The 20,175-nt window shown below is 39.5% G+C and overlaps 1 protein-coding gene across 1 annotated transcript in view; it reads right to left on the bottom strand.

Moving 5' to 3' along the window:
- lrrc4cb (leucine rich repeat containing 4C, genome duplicate b) overlaps nucleotides 1-20,175 on the bottom strand; it is a 63,377-nt gene that overhangs the window by 18,208 nt on the left and 24,994 nt on the right. The gene's annotated exons all lie outside the window — the stretch shown is intronic.

Genomic DNA, 20,175 nt, shown 5'->3' with positions numbered 1-20,175 from the left:
AGAGACACCTTTCAAGTAATAACGCAATTTGTCTTCACGTATTGCTTTATGTTGCCTCCATTATGGTAATTGCATGGGCTAAATAATCTACAGGGACCTCCATGTTTAAATGCACTCTGCCAACGCTCTGTCTGGTTTCTGCAGAGGGATTAAGACAGGATGCCCTGGGTGGCAGACTGAATGCGAGGGCGCTCTTAGTATTCGTGTCATTTGCCGAGCCCACCAATCTGCTCCGGCGACTGCGCTGCTCAAACAAGGCCTGCAGGATTGGCCAACCATAGGTGGAAGGCCATCGCAGTGCAGTCGGGGCTGGTTTCAGTAAATAAAAACATGGCACGGTGCAGTCTGCTCGTATGACTCAGGCAGTGGTGACAATCTTGGTAATTGGCTGCACACATATGGACCAACACTCCCACTGCGAAACAGTTTAGTTTGGATGATTAGAGAGCTGGGGATGTATCTTTTCCACATGCGGCGTGTAACGGAAGGTGAGCACCCACAGCTAGCAGCGGGGCAGTAAAATTTGCTCCACAAAGCCCATAAGCTCCATTCTTACAGTTGATAGGCTGATCGCTGCTTTAATGGAGGATTTCTGAGCTTGATAGTTATCAAGAGAACATGCAGCTGAGGACCAAGGATGGGCTGCTGGCAATTAAATCGCTGCTGAAAGGAGCTCTGCATCATTGTGATGCCCTTGTTACGTTTTTTGTGCCTCATCGGTGACTCCTCTCAAACGCTTCAGCGTTATATGGACGTGGTTTTATTCTGAGAGGATGTGAATGTGGATTTTAAAGTCTGAAAGTGCCGGAATCCTTGCAGTTTCCACCTTAGATTAGCAAATTACACGGTTTTGAGATACCTTAGGGGGAGAAAGGGATGCATCCTTATGGTCTGAGCTTCCCACCTTGCAATTGCTTATTTTTTTTCTCACTTTATTCTGCTTTCCTCACAGTGACAAGAGCTACTTAACAAGCAGCCAAAACAAGGAAATGTCTTTTAAGGACTCTGAAGCCCTGCTGACATTGTCGATGTTGACATTCTGTTCTCTGTTTGCGCATGTATGTGGTTTCATCACTAAAACAATCAACAGCATAACTGGAGACTTGTCATCCGTTTGTGGAATTTCCGTGTAAACGACCATCGATTTTAGATTATTACATTGGAAATGCAACATTGATACAAAATAGAAAAATGATGCAATTTCTCTTGAAATGTGTAAACAGGGCCTTTGTCAAGCATCTCTAATACATTGGCAGTAAATTTCAGATTCAAATCAAACTGTATAATTGTGTTTAATCCCAGATTTCCCACATTTTCACATTAAAAAGATATCAGTATAAATGTAATGGCATGTTTTTTGGACTACTTTCAAAAGGGAAGGTCTGTTTTTCTATTAGTGTTTTCTTACTGCAACAGTAACTTCTAAGTCTGTGTCTGATCTACCAAAGATATATGACCACAAAAAACAGGTGCAAACTTAACGTTGTGCACACGCACATGGAAGCTGATTCACCAACTGGACGCATCTGCCTTCTTGAACATGGAATATCAGGTGTGTGTTTCAGGCCTCACAATACACGAGGAGGAGTTTATGCGTAATAGGATAAAATAAGACACACAAAATTATTTTCTATGTCTGAAAATGTTTTTTTACGTTGTGCCTGTGTTTAACACGTTTCAAAAGGAAGTGCAGTCCACCCCAACAGTGCTGTCGCGATCACAAAATGTCATTTTGTCAGCTAGCTTCCCACAAATCTGAGTTATGGACTTTATCCTAAGATATTTTCTGTCTTGGAGAGTTTGCGACCTTTTCCAAATCTCATCTCTTGTTCTTCTTTTTCTCGACCGCTTTAAATTCCTGACTGACAATCTATTGTATTGCATTTTTTATTTTTTCGTTTAGCAAAATTCCGATTCATTTGCTGCTGCCTGTTAACGTCCTTTACCAACACAGTCAAACATGTGGTTTGCATTTCATTTTGTGCTTGTGGGGTCTCAACGCTCCATCCTATCACTCCATTGTGAACATTTTCAAGCAAATTAATGTGGAAACAAAACAAGTTTCGAGCAGACCGTTCTGCTTTAAACAGGGTCTGATGCATGCAAAGCATTCATTTGAATACTCCAGGTTGATTGTGTCAATTAGAGTTTTATTCTTAGTCAATCACCTGCAAAATGAATGCAAAATGAAAAAATCATCTACTTGTGTGAGCATGCAATTTACCATGTAAATCATAAATCACATAAATCAGGCCTTTTATGTCCAAATTAATTCAAGTTGATTTGGTAAGGTTCAAATTCCACGATTCAGACTTTTACTGTGCAACCAATCAACCACCACATTAACAAAAAAAAGTTAATTTATCTTTTTCTCACTGCATAAAAAAAAATATTAAGCATATTGTCTTTTTTTTTTTGTCCTCTCATTCCCTCCCCCCAACCTCTTCTGCTCTGATCATGAAGCATATCACTTGCTGTAGTGGTATTTCATAGTCATGCCTTCGAAAAGGCCAGAATGCTGGCATGCCTTGTTGGTGCCGACGAAGACAACAGTGTTGCATTAAAAAATGACACAATAGCAATGTGGCTTCAATGGCCAGCCTTGGCGGGTTGCCACTCCCTCCAAAATGCAGAGTGCTTGAAGGGATTAGTTCACTGAAGTGTCCTCTGTTCAGTCACAGCTATTTGCCAATGAATTCCGGTCATTCTAGTTTGCAAATTGAGTGACGAGCAGAAGGTGCAGGCGGCTCTCTCCGGGGTTTTTGTGTTCACGTCGGGGCGACAGGATACTGACGACAGATGACACCATACCAAGTGCAGCCTTTTGTGCTTTTGTTTAAGATTGCTGCCCACCCATGTGTTATTTCTCTCACTGGAAATCCTTTTTTTTTCACCCCTACTTTGTCCCTGTGTCTGCCAGTATGTGAGAAAGCATTGACACATCTCTAATAAGAGCAGCACTGAGGCTAGTACAGAGTTACATAATCCAGTACTGAAGGCATATTCAGCTTAGCACTGTGATTAGACAGTAGACTCCAGTCAAATTCAGTACATATAACTAAATTATCATATTCGTAACAGGTAAAAAGCAGGAACTCATTGGTTGTATATCATAGAGGGCATTAGCTATGGCTCAGTCCAGCATTGATGAAGTGCTAAAATTCAGTAAGCTCCTATTCTACATTTAATAACCGGATTCTAGTAAATGTCAGAGATTGTTTTAATGACCCAATAGAATGAAACCTGCATTTCCTCACATTTTATCTTCGGTCTGTTGGTTAATCATTCTTTGCCATCCCAATCTGTTTCCGTGATTGTCAAGTGAAAAAGTGGCATCCAAGCCTTTGAAGACAATAGTAGTGATTCATTTAACTGTGAACTTGAATACAAAGGAGCTGCTCATGCAAGATCAAATTAGATGTATATTCGTTGATTAGTAGATCAGATACTCAAGTTTCTGTTTTTATAATTGCTATGACACACAATTTTGTGTGGTTCGATGTGCACTGCAGAGTCAACATTAAAGTGTGCACTGATCACTGCAGGCACAGATCTCGGCTGCCTCCTCAGAAGCTCCACCTCTAATTTGATAACTCATCTTCTACTCCAATTTGTTTACTAATTCTGCATCCAAAGGAAACACTTATGGAGCTACACAGGACGTCTGGTGGAGGTGTGTACTGCACATTCAGCCTCACTGGCAAGTCAAATTGTTGATAAAAATGACAGATTTTGAGCATTTTTACAGCGAATGTTAACGTACAGAAATCAAAATTCACATGGTCTTCGTGTGAATCATGTCATCACAGGGCATTTTAAATATCTGCAATGGTCAATAATGCCAGTCACATAACAGAGGAACAGAAGCGCCCAGTCACACACCAGCATATTCTTTTCCGTGCATCCAAACAGGTAAACAAACTGAAAAGATGCCAGTGAATTTTAAGCCTGCCATCTGTGAGCTACCTCAGTGAAAATCCTTTCTCTGGACCCTGCACGATGTCTGTCAGTATGTGAGAAGTCACTGATACATCTCTAATAGGTGCTGTACTGAGACCATTAGGTAGGTACATAATCCTTTCGCTGAGGCTCAGTTATTACGGCGCTGGTAATATACAGTCGACTCCGAATCTTGGAAAATGAGTGGGGTTTTATGAAACGTGGCACGTTTGTTAAACTAAGCAACACGTCATTACATAATCTTTAGATTAGTGTTGCATTGAGGTGAACAGTGTTTCCCACAGGAAACAGGCAGATTTATTGGCACGCTCCCCCTGGGAGATAATTCACTGTATTTTAAAGTTCAACGGAGCAATTCAGTGAATTCTGAGAGTAAAATCTTGATGGTGATGAGCAGTGCTGACCTTTCAACAAAGTTGTGCTTTAATATCAGGAGTTTCGGTCTTCAAATTTTCTCTAAATGAAACATCCGACAGACAAACACACATTTCAACTCACAAAGAAGCCAAACAGAAATGATCAACTGCGTGTCATTTATCTCTAAATACTGAACTGGAAAAAGTCCTTGAAGTTTGTTACCAAGGTGTAATTTGACCTGAAAACAGAGACAATCACAGTTAGACAAATTAAATAGAGAATTTAGGGAATACATTTTGGTAAATTCTTTGAATTCAGATCAGATTTTACTGATTACAGTTTAGTGTTGAATGACTTTTCTGAATGTAGGCTGATGATCAAAGCATAGAAGGCTAAAATATGTTAGGATCTGTGAGACAATCCCAGGATTGATGATGACTAAATTACATTTTTATCTTCCAGTGTTGCAATATTGAAGTAAATTTAAATTTGAAAAATGACTTTCATGTTGTCAAGCCACCTGCATCAGGAAAACTAATGAGTGCTTACTGTAGCCAAAATGATGCTCGACTGGATGATATTGAAAGCTTGTAAGTAAACAGTCTGCATTAACTTTAGTTGTTTTTTCCAAGCCCACAACAAAATGGGGAGGTAAAAGATAACCACAGTTAAAGAAACCATGTTTTACTCCTGATTACAACCTTATTTTTAGGGACTTTTCAGAGAGGGTTTTACTTATTTATGTATTTATTTATTTGTTTAATTTTTCTGAAACACAAATGATACATTTTCACTTGAAATATTGTCATTTAGCCGTTGCCTTAAACTCTTGAGATTCAATAGGATGGTGCATTATATTCACATCAATGTGGCGTTAGTTATCAGCGCCAGTCAAGGATTTCTGTTTCACCGCTGATAGGGGTGACTGTAAAACAGTAAAAACAGCAGGTGACGCTGCAGAGTTCACGTTATGTACCAGTAACCGTGCAGCAGATGGGTCTGCCCCCCCCCCCCCCCACCCCCCGCGCGCCCCGCCCCGACCCACAGGTGAGTGCAGGTACATGCTTAGTGCATGTATAAACTGAGGGGGCGAGAGAGAAGTGTGGATGGTGAAGTGCTGGCGCAAAAAAAATAAAGTTATTGCTGTGCGCCATAATGTATGTAATTTCTGTGAATTCCTGATGTACCGTTAATTAATTAGTATTTTCCATTATTTACACTATGGTAAAAGCTTTGTACATATTTGTTTTGTATCCACCCACATATGTACATATCATATAAATGCATCCACACAGGTAAATAAGGCTTGCAAGCATGCCCGGATGTGACCCTGGCTCTCTCTGGGAATCCTTTTTTCTGGACCTCACGCTATATCAGTGAGTATATGGAAAGTCCCTGACTCATCTAAATGATGCCGTGCTGAGACCATTAGGTGGCTTTTTATTACTGGACTGAGGCACGGATGGCTTGTTACTGAGAAAACACACTTTTTCTGTTATTTATAAAACTAAATAACACTTTGCTTATGATATGATTGCTTAAAATGCATGTTTTCTGATCACGGTAGGCTGCCTGTTCTAAAAATTAGTGGGCATGAAATTGGTGTTTTAAAAAACACTTTTTTCTCTAAACTCCAGTATCTTAGTAGCTTTCAAACGTTTTTTATTTAGTCCATTAGATGAGTCAAAAAAAAAAATACAAACCGGAGTATCAACCCACACCTACATAGATCAAGTAAATGGGTAAACAAGACTGAGAAGATGTGACGCGGCTCTCACTAGAAATGCTTTCTGAGGACTATGCATAATGCACAACAGTACGTGAGAAGTCCCTGACACATTTGCAACGAGTGCTGTGCTGATGCCATCAGCTATCTAGATGATAACATACCGAGGCGATGTTAGTGCGGTCATGGCCAGTGGTTGCGGTCATGGCCATGTAAACTAAATTTGAGACAATGAGTACATCTTTCCTGAAGTGTGTAACATTTGTTAAAGAAACTAATAATTTATGACATTATATCATGATGGTGATTATGTTGCGTTTCATTTCAACTCAGTGAATGGCTCAGCAAAGCGCATTATGAAGCTACTTTTTCAGATCATTTAGATGAGGGATGTCAAAGACATTTTAGTTCAGGGGCCACATTCAGCCCAATTTCATCCTGAATGGGTGGGAACGGTGCCATAATAACCTTTAAATTTAAACTTTAAAAGATTCTCTTTGCTGCGGTGCAAAGTTTGCATCATGAAAATGTCTATTTTTTTTGTGAAACCAGACAATTGCTACTGGAAATGAGTCCACTTTCATCAGAGAGCCAATTTTAATGAAACCTTCTGGCACAAAATACAGTGAAATACCATTAAATAAAAAAGAGTCTCGGTGTTGTGTTGTATCTTAAGAAATCTTTAAACCAAATCAATGTTTTCTTTGAAGTTTTTATAGCTCACTTGCTGGTTTGGCAGGCCAAATTGGAGCCTTTTACAGGCTGGTTTTGGGCCATGGGCCTTATGTTTGATACCTCTGATGTAGATATTTGTTCCATCCAATACCCGCAAAATCAATAAAATGATACTGAAGTAGTGGTACACACACACGCCACAACCACACTCACACCTACACATGGAACATTCAGTATGTGAGAAGTCAGCGGCACACCTCTAATAGGTCAAGAACTGGCACCATTACAGAATGTCGGTATTGGTAGATAACAGGTGATTTTAACTAAGCATAATCTCTGAAACAGATAAATCTACATTTTCTTAAACTGAATATTATCTCACTGTTAGTTGTGGCACAAGTTTATAGTGTTTTTTTGTTTTTGTTTTTTTTTCCTGACCCAAGATATGATGTCTTTTTTAACTGTGTGGCATTACGGCAGTGTTGAAATCTCTAAAAGGTTACCTTTTCTCTAGAAATACTGCATTCAAGTGCTTTTTTGTACTTGCTTTAGCCAGTAAGGTGAAATAAAATACAAACAGGGAGTATTGATTCACACACCCACACATATCATACATAAATTCCTGTCAACAGGTATAGCACGACTGAATATATGCCCATGAATATTACGCTTGCTTCTCTGCCAACTATAGATTATTACACCCACTCTTGTTCCAATCCAGAATTTAATAAGTCACAAGGAAGCTGTAAATTTGAAGCCTTGTTTGGCATGTGACACTTGAGAGTCATTGTAGCTGGTGGAATTATCTTCCTTGGGGTTGCCTGCTTGCTGGATTACACTTAGCAAACCCTACATGGCTTTATCTAATTTGAGTAGACTTTGGACAGAAGTCACACGCACTCACATTCGCACCAATGAGCAATTTAGAGTGACGTAAAAATATGTATGAATGCAGGCAACTGGGTGAATAGTTAAATGTACTTATACCGCATGAGCTTCACAGTTTCATTAATTTTAGTCAAAAACCAAACAAATTAGTGAGCCACACCGAGGCTAAATGAATGTTGAAGCTTATTATCCCATCCAGTCTGAGACGAAGATGCAACTCATCAGGACAATGAATGTCCAAATTCCCCCTCAACTTGTTACAGGTAGAAGCTTCAGGAAGTTACTCTTGAGCTGAGATAGCTGAGGAACAATGTTAAATGCTAACCTCGCGAGTACTGCACAGAGCAAAGTGCCTCCTACGTTTGTGACATTTAAAATCCAATACATTCCTTGAACATTGTATTAAAGGCTTCACAAGGCTCTGACAGTTGTGCCATATTTGATTTGATTGATTCCTGAGCATTTTCCTTTTTTAGACTAGTCCACGAGCTGTTATTATATATTTTTTTTCCTACTGTTTGGCCTAAAAAACACTTTTTTGCCTGTACCAAACAGAAAAGAAAACTCGTGCATGCATACGTAAAATGATGCAAGGTCCACACAGAAAGACCCAGAAGTGGACTCGAACTGGGTACATCCTCGCTGTGAGGCGAACCGCTACGCCGCTGTATGCCACCGGTCCAAATATGACAGTGATTCAACATAGCAGGCTTCTTGTTTTGAGGGGAAAGCTAAAGACACAGAATAAGTAAAATACTCTTCCTGGCTTGCCGAAGCATTAATATATAATGCTGAACAGAACTGCTTTCAAATTTTTAAAGAGGATGTTACTGTTCTGATTCAACATGATCCAGTTGGGCTCAGATCTGGATGCACTCCGAGGTCAGACTCCAGCACGAGTAATCATGTTTAGAGTTGTATGAAATGCCCAAGATGAAAGCTACAAGGAAACATACTGTAGCTCCTCTATAGTTAATGGGCTTTTATAGTCCTAAAAGCACACAGCGTCTACTCATGTGTATGTTTCTGTGAACGGCGTACATGTGAGACGCTGGTTACCTCGTTTATGAGCAGGAATAAATATTGCATTGAAAGATGTAAATGTGCAGAGAGAAATTAATAATCGAGTGTGAGGAGAGTCCATTTTAAGCAGCTTCTGAAATATACACTCAGGAAGAATGTGAGCTGGCAGCCTGTCCGTGAACACATGTACCTTAGAATCAGATTTAATCCTCCTGGAGCTACACATATGTGCCACCATGGCATAAAAAAAAAAAGACAAACACAGCTAATGCCTGCATATCTTGGTCAAGGATTAAACGCGAGCTCAAGCCTTCTCTTCCAAAATTGCATAACTGGCATTAATAGAGTGATAACAATGTGATACTTCTATTGATCCCTGCAGTGAAACTCTCTTTTCACTTTCCTCCCTCCGGGGAGGTCAGAGTGTCGGGTCATCTTCACACAGGGTGCCTCCAGAGCTGGCAGCCAATCTGTGGGGAATCACTGACTTGCTCAAGGGCAGGAGAGGAACAGCGTGCACATTACAAGCACTTAACTGTGCAGTTACAGTGGGAGGGCCTGCTTAAATCTCCTCTACTTAGAATATCTTCAAAAGAAGTTCCCAGCATAAGACGGGCTTCTGGTAGTAGAGGTTAGATCTTTATTTGAAGTGAATATTAGCAGAGCACTGTGCCGGTTGTCCTACTTCCAAGGCAATCTATTCACCGAGCCCTCTATATAGAACAAAAAGAACAATGGGTACTTCTCGGCTACTTAAAGTATATACCTGCCATGTGCCATGTTGCCTTGCACTTGAGATAATTACAACCGCAAAACGGCGAAAAAGTAGACGCTGAACATTGTCATATTACTGCCTACCTTATAGGACATTGAATTCCTTTCAATAAAGCACCCACTATATCCCAGTGCAAAAAGCCACAGCTTGGAAATTAAATTCTCTTCGACCAGATTACTATAATTATCTACCTCACGATGAAGGGTGAGCGCAGGATTAAGGTCTGTTTAAAAATAACCTCCGTCAAATATATTTGGACTCCATAAATGAAAAAGCTGAAGAGCAGACTTCTTTCTTCCTCTCTCAGTGGAGTGATTTTGTTTTGTGTTTCTCTCCTCTCGCTCCTCTTTCTTTCCTCGCTGTTAATCTGCTTTGATATATCAGCAGTGAGAGCATGGTGCTTGGTGGGAGACCATCTTAAAGTCTGCTAAGAATCAAAGCGAGGAAAACACAATTATTCGAGTGGCGGTAGAAAATCAAGCGAAAGCCGGACATTCACTGTACACAAAGGACTGATTTACTAAGATCCTGCATGAAATGTGCTAAATTTCACGCTTTTAGATTGCCCCGTCAGACACAGGTTGGTGATCAAATAAGAATAGCATCATAAGAAACATCATATCAAAACATGAATGTTCAAATCAGTGTTTTTGGATGCTTTAAAATAGGATTGTCCAACATAAGGCTCGTGGTCCAAAACCAGCCCGCATGAGGCTCCAATCTGACCTATCAAACAAACAGCAAACACTTTCGAAGATAATATTGATTTTTTTTTTTCTCACACTGATCGAGTCAGCAGTGAGACCCGCCCGAGCAGAGATAGCAATGAACGCGAGCTACCTCATTGCAAAAATGCAAATCTTAATTAGAAAACATGATACATCAGATGTTTCGTCACAGGTTTGAAGTGTTTCTCAGAATAAAGTCCACCAATAAAAGTCCTGGCGATCCAGCTGCGGACTTGCCTCTCCCCGTAATAACAGCAGCAGCATGTCTGGTCAAGGCTGAGCGGATTTCCCCCTCCTTCTCAGACGTGTTGAAAACAGATGCAATGCAACCACTGTCAGCCACAATAAATCACATCGCCTGTTATACATTATTATGAATTAGTCCATTAGGATAAACTCCTCCCACAACCTGGGAGATATGCTGTGTTCCATATTTATGAAGGCAAATGCACTAAATCAACAGCGTGTGCTATTTTGCACCTTAGTCAAAGACAATCTTCATTGCTCCCCTTCAGCTTCCACAAGTGTATGTGAGAATTATCACATTTGCACCCTTTTTTATATGCACAAACCTTTACTCGATGACAGCCACTGTCTCAGCAGGGAATGCTAAATCATCCCAGTAAGCCACGTTTTTGCCCCACCAGTACAAGGTCGTTATTGTTGTAATTTATCGTATTACTGCAGCATAGCACTTAAAATTCTAATTATTGTTGACCTCTTGTTCTTTAACTAATCGTATCTTCCGAGCCATTTGCTGCACAGGGTAACCGTGGCAGAGCTATGTGAGGACTCTGTTGGTTTTCTAACTGCTGATAAGCTGATTGATTGTGTGCAGCCGGTGTTGACAGCATACAGTAGGTAGTCCATCATGTTTTGCTTTCATTATTTGTTCATGGTGAGAAGTCTCAGCTGGCATGCTAATAAGCTGTTAAGGACTGGTGTTGTGCCAAAATGTGCATCTTCCCCCAAAATGTGTTTCCCTGTTGATTTGTCCTTGTTTGTCCTTCCTATTTGTTGCTTTTTGATGGCACTCTGCAAGCATAATATAATTTATTGTAAGTGAAATTATGCCATGATAAATCAAAACTAGTTCGCTCTTGGTTTATAATACAATGAAAACCAAAACAGTATAATAGTATGGGTCATTTTTTGTTCGAAGAAAAGTTTTGAAAACATGACAGACTGAATGTTATTCTTACATGTAAACCATTGTGGTATGCATATAGTAGAAAATCAATACTTGTCTGAGTTTATAGATTTGCTGTGTAACTCATCCGTCCACTCATCTTCTTTACTTGATTTGTTTCTAACTTAATTTTACTTGGAAAAATGTGCCGATTTTTTAACTTGAAACATGGTCTTCTAAATGCGCCTAAGATTACCAGTCAGGTTAGCATACATGTTTTTGGAAGTAGATAGAAAAAAAAAAGACAAAAAAAAAATACATGAGCAGAGAGGACATGGAAACTCCATACAAAAAAATATTCAGTTCTTGAGCATTCTTCTTTACTTGCACAATACAAAAATCATGTATTTACTAAGCATTAAAGGTATAATACAGGATTTTGATTTCCGGGTGGATCACCTAAATAATTGGTGGGTCTGTTTGTCAATCATTCTGACGAGCTGCTTTCGTGAGGAGGTTCTACGTGCTTGCGCCCAATCAGCTTCTCCCTTTTGCGCATGCGCATTCAGAGTGTTTATGTAGCCGGTGAGCTTCTGAGCTGGTACTTACCGATGGCGAGTCTGACATAATGAAACTGTAACTGTTTCGGAAAACATGCTTTACGTATGAGCGAGGCCGATCGCAGAAACTGTAAACAGAGCCGTGCACGCCTGGACAAGAGGAGGTCGCGCTCGCACGCTTCCGCGTTTCCTGGGAGAAGCAGGAGAGCCGGGCGGATGATCTGGCGCATGCGCATTGTTCAAAAAATGAGTAACAGACGTTTGGCTTCGTCTTTTCGAGAAAATCCTGTATTAGACCTTTAAAGCACTGCGTGAAATAGGGTGTTAAATTATTCTTAACTTGAACTCAGCTGTTATTGTACGATCTGTTTGAAATGTTCCAAACATTTATGATAAAATGTGTCTCTTCACACTTGAAACTGTTGACTTTGGACTTCCCAAGTTCAAGCTGCTATGGTTTTTCTTAACATGCTTGTTACTATTTATATGTAGCCTCGGTTAGCCGGAGGCGGATCTGCTCAAGCATTGTGATGCTGATTATTGTTTGTCTGGGGTCGGGGGGAGCTTGTTTCGCTCCCCTTTCATGAAAGATTGCCTGAATCAGGCAAACAGCTTCCTCACAATCAAGTGGCATTTGTTAATAAACATGCAATTAGCATTAGCTGTCGCCATTAGAATTTATCTAATGGAGACGGCGAATGTGAATCAGCAGTTGTGCTACACTTTTAATGTACAGAATCTGGGTGCTATATGAATGGCATGGTAATTTTCTGAATGCATTATGCCGTTATCACCCAGAGCCAGAGCGAGGTTCAAGAGATGAAGAAACTTGAGCATGTTTTAGATCATGCCGTCATATCCAGCCGCATCGTGATGCTTTGAAATGCACATGGGAAATGCGACACCCTTCTCTACAAATGAGGAATGTACGAACGCTGCACCTAGACGTGAGGATACGCACATGTTCCCTCAGTTCCTAATTGGTTGAAGTGAATGGAAATGACGAGTGCATGACAGCTACGAGTTTAATTGAATACTGCGAGGTAAGACGGGCGCATCTGAAGTGATGTCTGAAGAGAGATGAAGGAAGTGATTTGTTGGTTGGTGTGTGTTATTAAAAAAAAACAAAACAAGAAAAACTGCTCTCCATGTGTGTCGTTATCTTTAGGGAACAAGATACCTAGATGTTCATTCTTACTAAAAAAAAAAAAAAACATTTAGAATAGAATTTTTTTGGACTCATGATGCATATGAAGTCCAATATTTACTTTTTTCCCATTTTCTTCAACACATAATGAAACTACCTTGTGCTTTACCTGCAAAATTCTGTATGCATAGAGTACTCAGTCTGTCTGCTGTTTGACTGTTTGATGCCGGGCAGGTTGTACATGGTTGATTTTGACGCTGCGGGCTGTGATTCAAAACTTATTTCAAGGTTAGAAAGCAGTAAAAATGAGCTGAGAGATGCTGCATTTCAGTGGGAAAAAAATGCATGGTTAAAGGAGCATTATGTAAGATTTTGGGTAATACCACTTCTATGCACTGGGTGGAGGTAATGAGTCAAAACAAGAGTGACTCATGACACCATCTTTTGGTTCAGAGTGGTATTACACTTGTCAACTTCAGAATATTGAGAATTTGTTCAATAGTTTTCAGAATTTAGCAGGTAAAGCACCAGGTAGTTTCCTCATGTGTTGGAGAAAATGGAAAAAAGGAAATATTGGACTTCATGTGCATCACGAGTCCAAAAAAATTCTATTCTAAATGCTTGTCTAAATATTTTTTTGTTTTGTTTTGTTTTTTTAAGAATGAACATCTAGGTATCTTAAAGATAGATGTCCTTTCATGTGATTTTCCCACTATGGTGCAAACTATTCGAGGATCTCACCACAGTCAGGCTGCATGATGATGAAACATTATTAATGGCTGCTAAAGGCAGCTCTGAGAACTTACCTAGAGGGCAAATAGCTGAATGGAATATTGATTCTTGTATGAAATTGTGGACATTAGATGCATGCTCCAAGTTCAGCTAAACACGATAACTATTCAAAATTGTTACAAGCTTTGAAGCATTTTTTGACAACCTTTTAGGCGTTAATGCTTCTTCAAAAACAAAATCAGCAGACAAACATACTTATATAAATACGTACTTACCTATAATAAAAAAATACCATTCTGAAGTGCAAACCACATTTTGTGAGAAAGTCAATATGTTTTGGCTAAAATATTAAACCAAAAACAACCTTAATATGCCAAATGTATTCATTTATGCTCAGTGGTAGATGGGCATTACTAATTTAATGTCTGTCTCCGTACTCTCAATGCACTTAACAGTCACACTCATCCATTTACACACGCAAACATTCAGCATGCAACAGCTGAAAAGTATTAAATTGAGTTTCAGCATTTTGATCAAGGTCACTTTGATACACTGAGATGAAGGAAGAAGAGATGAGGGATCGAAATGCACTCGAATAATCCACATCAAAGCTCTAATATTTTTTTTTAGGGCTGTCAGAGTTAATCACATTATTCGTGATTAATCAAATCATTAGGATTAGGGCTTTTTCTCAGCTTGAAAACTGTATTTTCAACATAGATATCGCTTGTCTACCTGGCACTTTATTTTGAAACAAAGCCAAAAACGAAATTCTTTCTCTGTGTTTGATTCCCAATTGAGACGCTCCCAAATCAGCAGGTACTGAAACTTAAACAATTTCTTTAAATTCAACATTGTTTGCACTGATAAATAAATAAAAATCTTTTGACAACCTTAAAAAGTGTGTATCTATATCTATATACATGTATGTGTGTATATATATATATATATATATATATATATATATATATATATATATATATATATATATATATATACACACACATACATATATGTATGTGTGTGTGTGTTTGTGTGTGTGTGTGTGTGTGTGTGTGTGTGTGTGTGTGCGTAGGCAGTTAAAGTTAGTGTGCCAAACAACTGTCAAATAGTTATCATTGGGATATTTTCATCACATTTTCTCTTTTTCTGTTCTGTTCTCTTAAATCAGGGGTGGGGAACCCTGGTCCTGGAGGGCCGCAAACCTGCATGTTTTCCATGTCTCCCTGCTTCAACACACCTGAATCTAATCAAGATTCATGGCCAAGTCCAGCAGAAAGCCAGATAACGAGCCTCATTGCAATCAGCTGTGTTGAAGCAGGGAGACATGGAAAACATGCAGGTTTGCGGCCCTCCAGGACCAGGGTTCCTCACCCCTGTCTTAAATAGTGCCACAATCCTGATGACTCATCCTGCACTTCCTTATTCTCTTTTCAATAGGAATACATACGTGGTCTTCTTCCCTCAGGCTGATGGGACTTTGCAATGAGCTTTCAGCAGAGTGGCAGCTGAAAATGTGATTCCATTAAAGTAAAGACCGGAAAGACATAAATGTGTTGAAATCAAAAATCACTCACACTGTTCGCAATATTTAGCAGATTCAAACTAATTTAAAGGACATAAAAAAGCATCATCTGCAGTAATTGTATTTGCAAAGTCATGAATCCATTCTTTCTCTCTATCACTTGTTGTGCTGAGTGCCTCGGGGGTTTGCAGGCCTATCCCATCATGCACTGGGTGAGATCCACCAAGGATGGCTTGCCAGTTCATCACAGTGCTAATGCATGTAGACAGTGAAACACATTCACACCTGCAGGCACTTCACAGTCTTCAGGTCACCTAACCTCGCTGTCTTTAGCCTGTTGGAGGAAACTGGAGTGCGTGGACAAAACACCAGGCGGATATCTTCAACAGATCGGGCAGAACCATTTTTTCATGTGCGTGATTTCACCTATAGGCTATTTGGTTAAAACACATTTGCCTGTATGATTCCCTGCCTCATGTATTTCCCAATATTTGAGAACATACGTATATGTGCGTTTTATTTTCTTTTTTTGTTCACGCCTCCATGGAATTTGAAGTTATTCACACTGAGCACACACTGAGTACATTGTCTTTCCGTGTTTCTCTTTGCATGTCTGCAGCTCAACCGCACCTTAATCCTCGAGATTTCTCACTCTCTTTCCTCGAAGTACCTTTCTCCTTCTCCCCTCACTCCCCTGAGAACAGCGATCTGTCTCCGTCTATCCTGGAGCCTTTCTCTGTCTCCTGCTCCTTCTTCGCTCATCACTAAATAATTCCTTACAGAAGGAAATCTAATCAAATCTCAGCCAGAGTGAGAAAAGCAGAGATGGGAAGAAACTGTGTGTGAATCTGACTTGGGAGAAAGAGGCCAAAAAAAAAAAAAAAAAAAAAAAGAAGAAGCAGAAGCAGAATCAGAAAGCAACATTGGCAGTGTGTGAGGGGTTTGTAGAGTGAGAGAATCGCAAGTGCATTAGCAGTCAGAGCACTTAGTGTGAGGAATCCATTCATTATTCATTAGCTAATTCACCATGTATAGTAATTAAAATCAGGGCCCGCTCCAAAATGAAAAGAGCTATGATAGACTGGTTTTCTATGTACAATATTTAAAAGGTCTGTCTTTTGGTAGCCGTGCTTCAGGGCTTCATAAATCATATTTACGTATTTAAGGCAGCACCTTGCTGTCAGGACTCTTCCAGTGCGGTAAACATCAGGGTTGGTTGACGTCTTTCAAAAATGAGAATGAATCCAAAATAGACATATGCAAATGTGCAACATGGCCTATAAATAACAAACAATCTGTTGCCTGTTTACCATACAATAGCTTCATAAAGGGGGAATCGCTCATCTGCTTCACAAGGAAACTGCTGCCACTGAAGATTCAGTAACTGAAGCACGAGGCACATTTTGGATGAGATTTTTTTTTTTTTTTTTTTTTTTTTTACTGAAATAGAAATCCTTTATGCAACTTCATGACGTATACATATATGTTGTGCCTAAATAAAAAATGCAAACACACAATTTGCCTCTGAAATCAAAGCGAGACCAAAAATAATGTCATGTCGATTAATAGCAAACTAAAATAGGCCATGCTGATCGTTCCCCCTTTAGTCTGTGGCGGGAGGACAGATGTGCTTGTCTGAGCTATATTTAAACAACAAAGTTGCTTGTTTTGGCCTTGTTCTGACAGTAACGGTAAAGGCCGAAGTCAGAATAATCCTAAAAATTGTGTGGGTGTGTGTGTGACGTTCCCCTTTATTCTAACCGTTAGACTAATTGTCAGTATGACAGGTGATTAAGATCAATGGCGAGCTGAAGTTTCTTTTTTGTTTACAGGCGGCAGTTAGAATACTTATGTCCACAAAGCTGGGATGCATGTAAGACTACTCATTTTCTTATTGAAAGCACACATTTAAAATACATCCCACAAAAGAAGAAGAAAAAAGGTGGATTTAGAGTTGCATTTTTGGGACATGTGATGGATTTGGACTTGAGTGTTTTGAGTTTCTTATTCTCTAAAACATGAGATATCTCCCTGCCTCCTCACCTGCTAAATTCTGCATCCACAGACGACTCAGGCATCTCTGCTGTTTGACTGTTTGATGCTGGGCAGGTGGTACGTGGTTGATTTTGATGCTGCAAGCTGTGGTTCAAAACTATTTTAAGGCTAGAAAACTGAAAAACTGAGCAGAGAGATGCATCATTTCACAGAAGAAAAAAAAATCTAGAATGGTTCAATGTGCAGTAATGTTTTTGGGCACTTGGTGACTGTAGTCGGATTCATTGCTTTTAAAAGCTGTTTACATGACAATGTGAGGTGAAAATGGAAAACTTTCGCTGTGTTTTCAGTGTTTCCTTATGTGACAACAACACTGAGCTTGCTGAAATCGCAACTTTTCAAAACCAGGGAAAATGCTGATACTGTAGTTTTGCACGTGTGTGAGTAGATGCACAGAAAGGACAACACTTGCCTCCAGAGTGTCAAGACTCTCAGTCCATATTCTCCTGGGAATTGGCAGTTTCATGGTTGAGAGTCAACTGGAATAGCTATGCAATCTGTCCATACAAACTCACCATTGTTGTTCCCTGCACACATATGTGTGGTTTTATTACAAAAAAAAAAAAAGAAACAAACAAAAACAACAAGAATAATGCCAACTGGAGGCCTTTCATGCTAACTACATCATTTTCAGTGTTTCTGCTGCTTTTGTGCAGAAGGAAACATTTTCAAACATGTGTACTCTTATTTCCTCCCACTGCGCCAAAACATGAATCAGAGGTCAACTGGTGACTGTGGATGTGTCTTGTGATGGGCCACTGTGACCGTTGGTTCAAGCACTTACTGAGAATGGGTGGATGGACAATAAAAAGGAAAAAAAAAAAAATATATATATATATATATATATATATAAGCAATTTTTGGCAGGGTTCACAAATGACATATTGGACGGCGGTCGAGCCCACCTTGTCCAGGTAATTCCTCCTAAGGTGACCAGTATTTAGTTTCAAAAAAGAAAAGCAGTCAGGACTGAAATTGGGGCACAGCACCCCCCCCCAAATAGTTGTTGGGATCAGGCTAAGATCATTTATCACCACCAAAACTGCTGCCAAAAATAAAATGGAAAAAAGGCTCTCATCACATTTAGACACACAAAGTGTTTCAGAAACCGTTCAGCCTCAGTATCAACAGCTTTCTCACGGCAGCAGGGTATAGATCTGAATCATGGGTCTCGCCGTTTCACTATTACGCCGATGACAAGTGTCTTTTCTTTTTTTCTCCCCTCTGAATGGTTTCCAGACGTCTCTGCTGCCATTACTGTCACCACCACTCGACCTGGAGACCAGCGAGGATGCAGCAGGGCTTCATCAGCAGGCTCTTAGGGCCATGCCATGTGCACATGTGCTTTTTCAAAATGGCCAATTCCGCCGTGTACTAAATTGTTGTAAAACAAAGAACGTTTTTATCTTCTATCTGATGACATGATAATAGAGAAGGTCGACACAAAATCGCACGGGAGGCCAAGATCTCTGCTGACAGTTACAAATGTAATTGTCCGAGGCTTTCGGTTACATGATGCAACGTTTCCAGCGAGCCATTTCGGGAGCTAAGAAAAGCTGCTCATTATATGTAGTTTAATGGCAAACCCCATGTCACCGTGAAAGTGACTGAAATGCTTCTAATGCGCACGACAAAAATGCTGTGGAACATAGAAAATTACAACATAATTGCCAGTCTGCTTGTATCGCATTATGTGCATTTATCACAAATACAATTTGAAGTTTCATGTCCCACTGAAAATGGAAAATGCGATGTGTTCCAATAATCCGATTTCATACATATCACTGCTACTCCTCATAAAATTTCTACTACAATTTTTACTGCAGCTACTTCTATAATACTTAACACAACTGCTACAACTATTACTACTAGTTTTATTTCAATGATTTTGGTAGAATTCAATGCATTTCTTTGCCCTTTTGAAGCACTTTGAATTGCAATGCCTTACTGCTATAACTGCTACTACTACGATTACTAATATTTCTTCTACTACTTCTACGGCCTCTATCACGACTAATATGGATAAAATTATTTTTAAAACCACAATTATGTCTCCTAATGCCAAAAACATCTACTACTACTTTCATTAGTAATAGTATTACATCTGTGGCAGCTACTACAATAACTACCATCATTACTACTACTGTAACTAATTATACTAATAATATTGTTTTTACCACTAATCATACTATTTTTCTTTTGAATACGATTGCGTCTAATACAACTAACACTAAATTTCCGATGACTAACATCACTACTTCTTCTACTAGTAGTAGTACTACTAAAATAATACATGCGCTACAGCAAAAACCAAATAACTGCTAAAGCATTTTTTCTCAAAGTGTTCTTGATTGATCAGTAATCATATTGCTGTCATATGACTGGATCTCTGCTCTCTTTATACTGGTGTGTGAATGTGTGTGTGTGAATGGGTGAATGTGTTAATGCAGTGTAAAGCGCTTTGGGCTCTGTCAATGCAGTGTAAAAGCGCTATATAAGTGTAGACCATTTACCATTTACCATTTATACTAAAAGCTCTGCGCAAACAAACCAGTGCAGAGATCAGCCATGGTGTCTAACTGTACATCCTGATGGCTTTCTGTCAGAATCAGAGTCAAATTCTACATCAGTTTGAGCTTCACCAACTCGTCTGTGGAATAGAACTATGCATCTATTGATTTAAGAACAAAATGTTCTCTTGTTCTGACAACTGCAACGATAAAGTAATAATCGATGCTGCTCACTTCACCTGTCTGTGGTTTTGATGTTATGGCTGATCCCTGTATGTATTTATGTATTCCAGACTGATTGTTGTTTACGCTACATTCCACTTTGTAACTGGAGACAGCCCAAAACTGAACATTATTTCATTATTTAATAGCCGTTTCATCTTTA

This window comes from Salarias fasciatus, chromosome 1 (assembly GCF_902148845.1).
Source record: "Salarias fasciatus chromosome 1, fSalaFa1.1, whole genome shotgun sequence".
In the NCBI taxonomy this organism is placed as follows: Eukaryota; Metazoa; Chordata; class Actinopteri; order Blenniiformes; family Blenniidae; genus Salarias; species Salarias fasciatus.
Note: the sequence above shows the minus strand (reverse complement) of the source record. Positions and strands in the feature narration are given on the sequence as shown.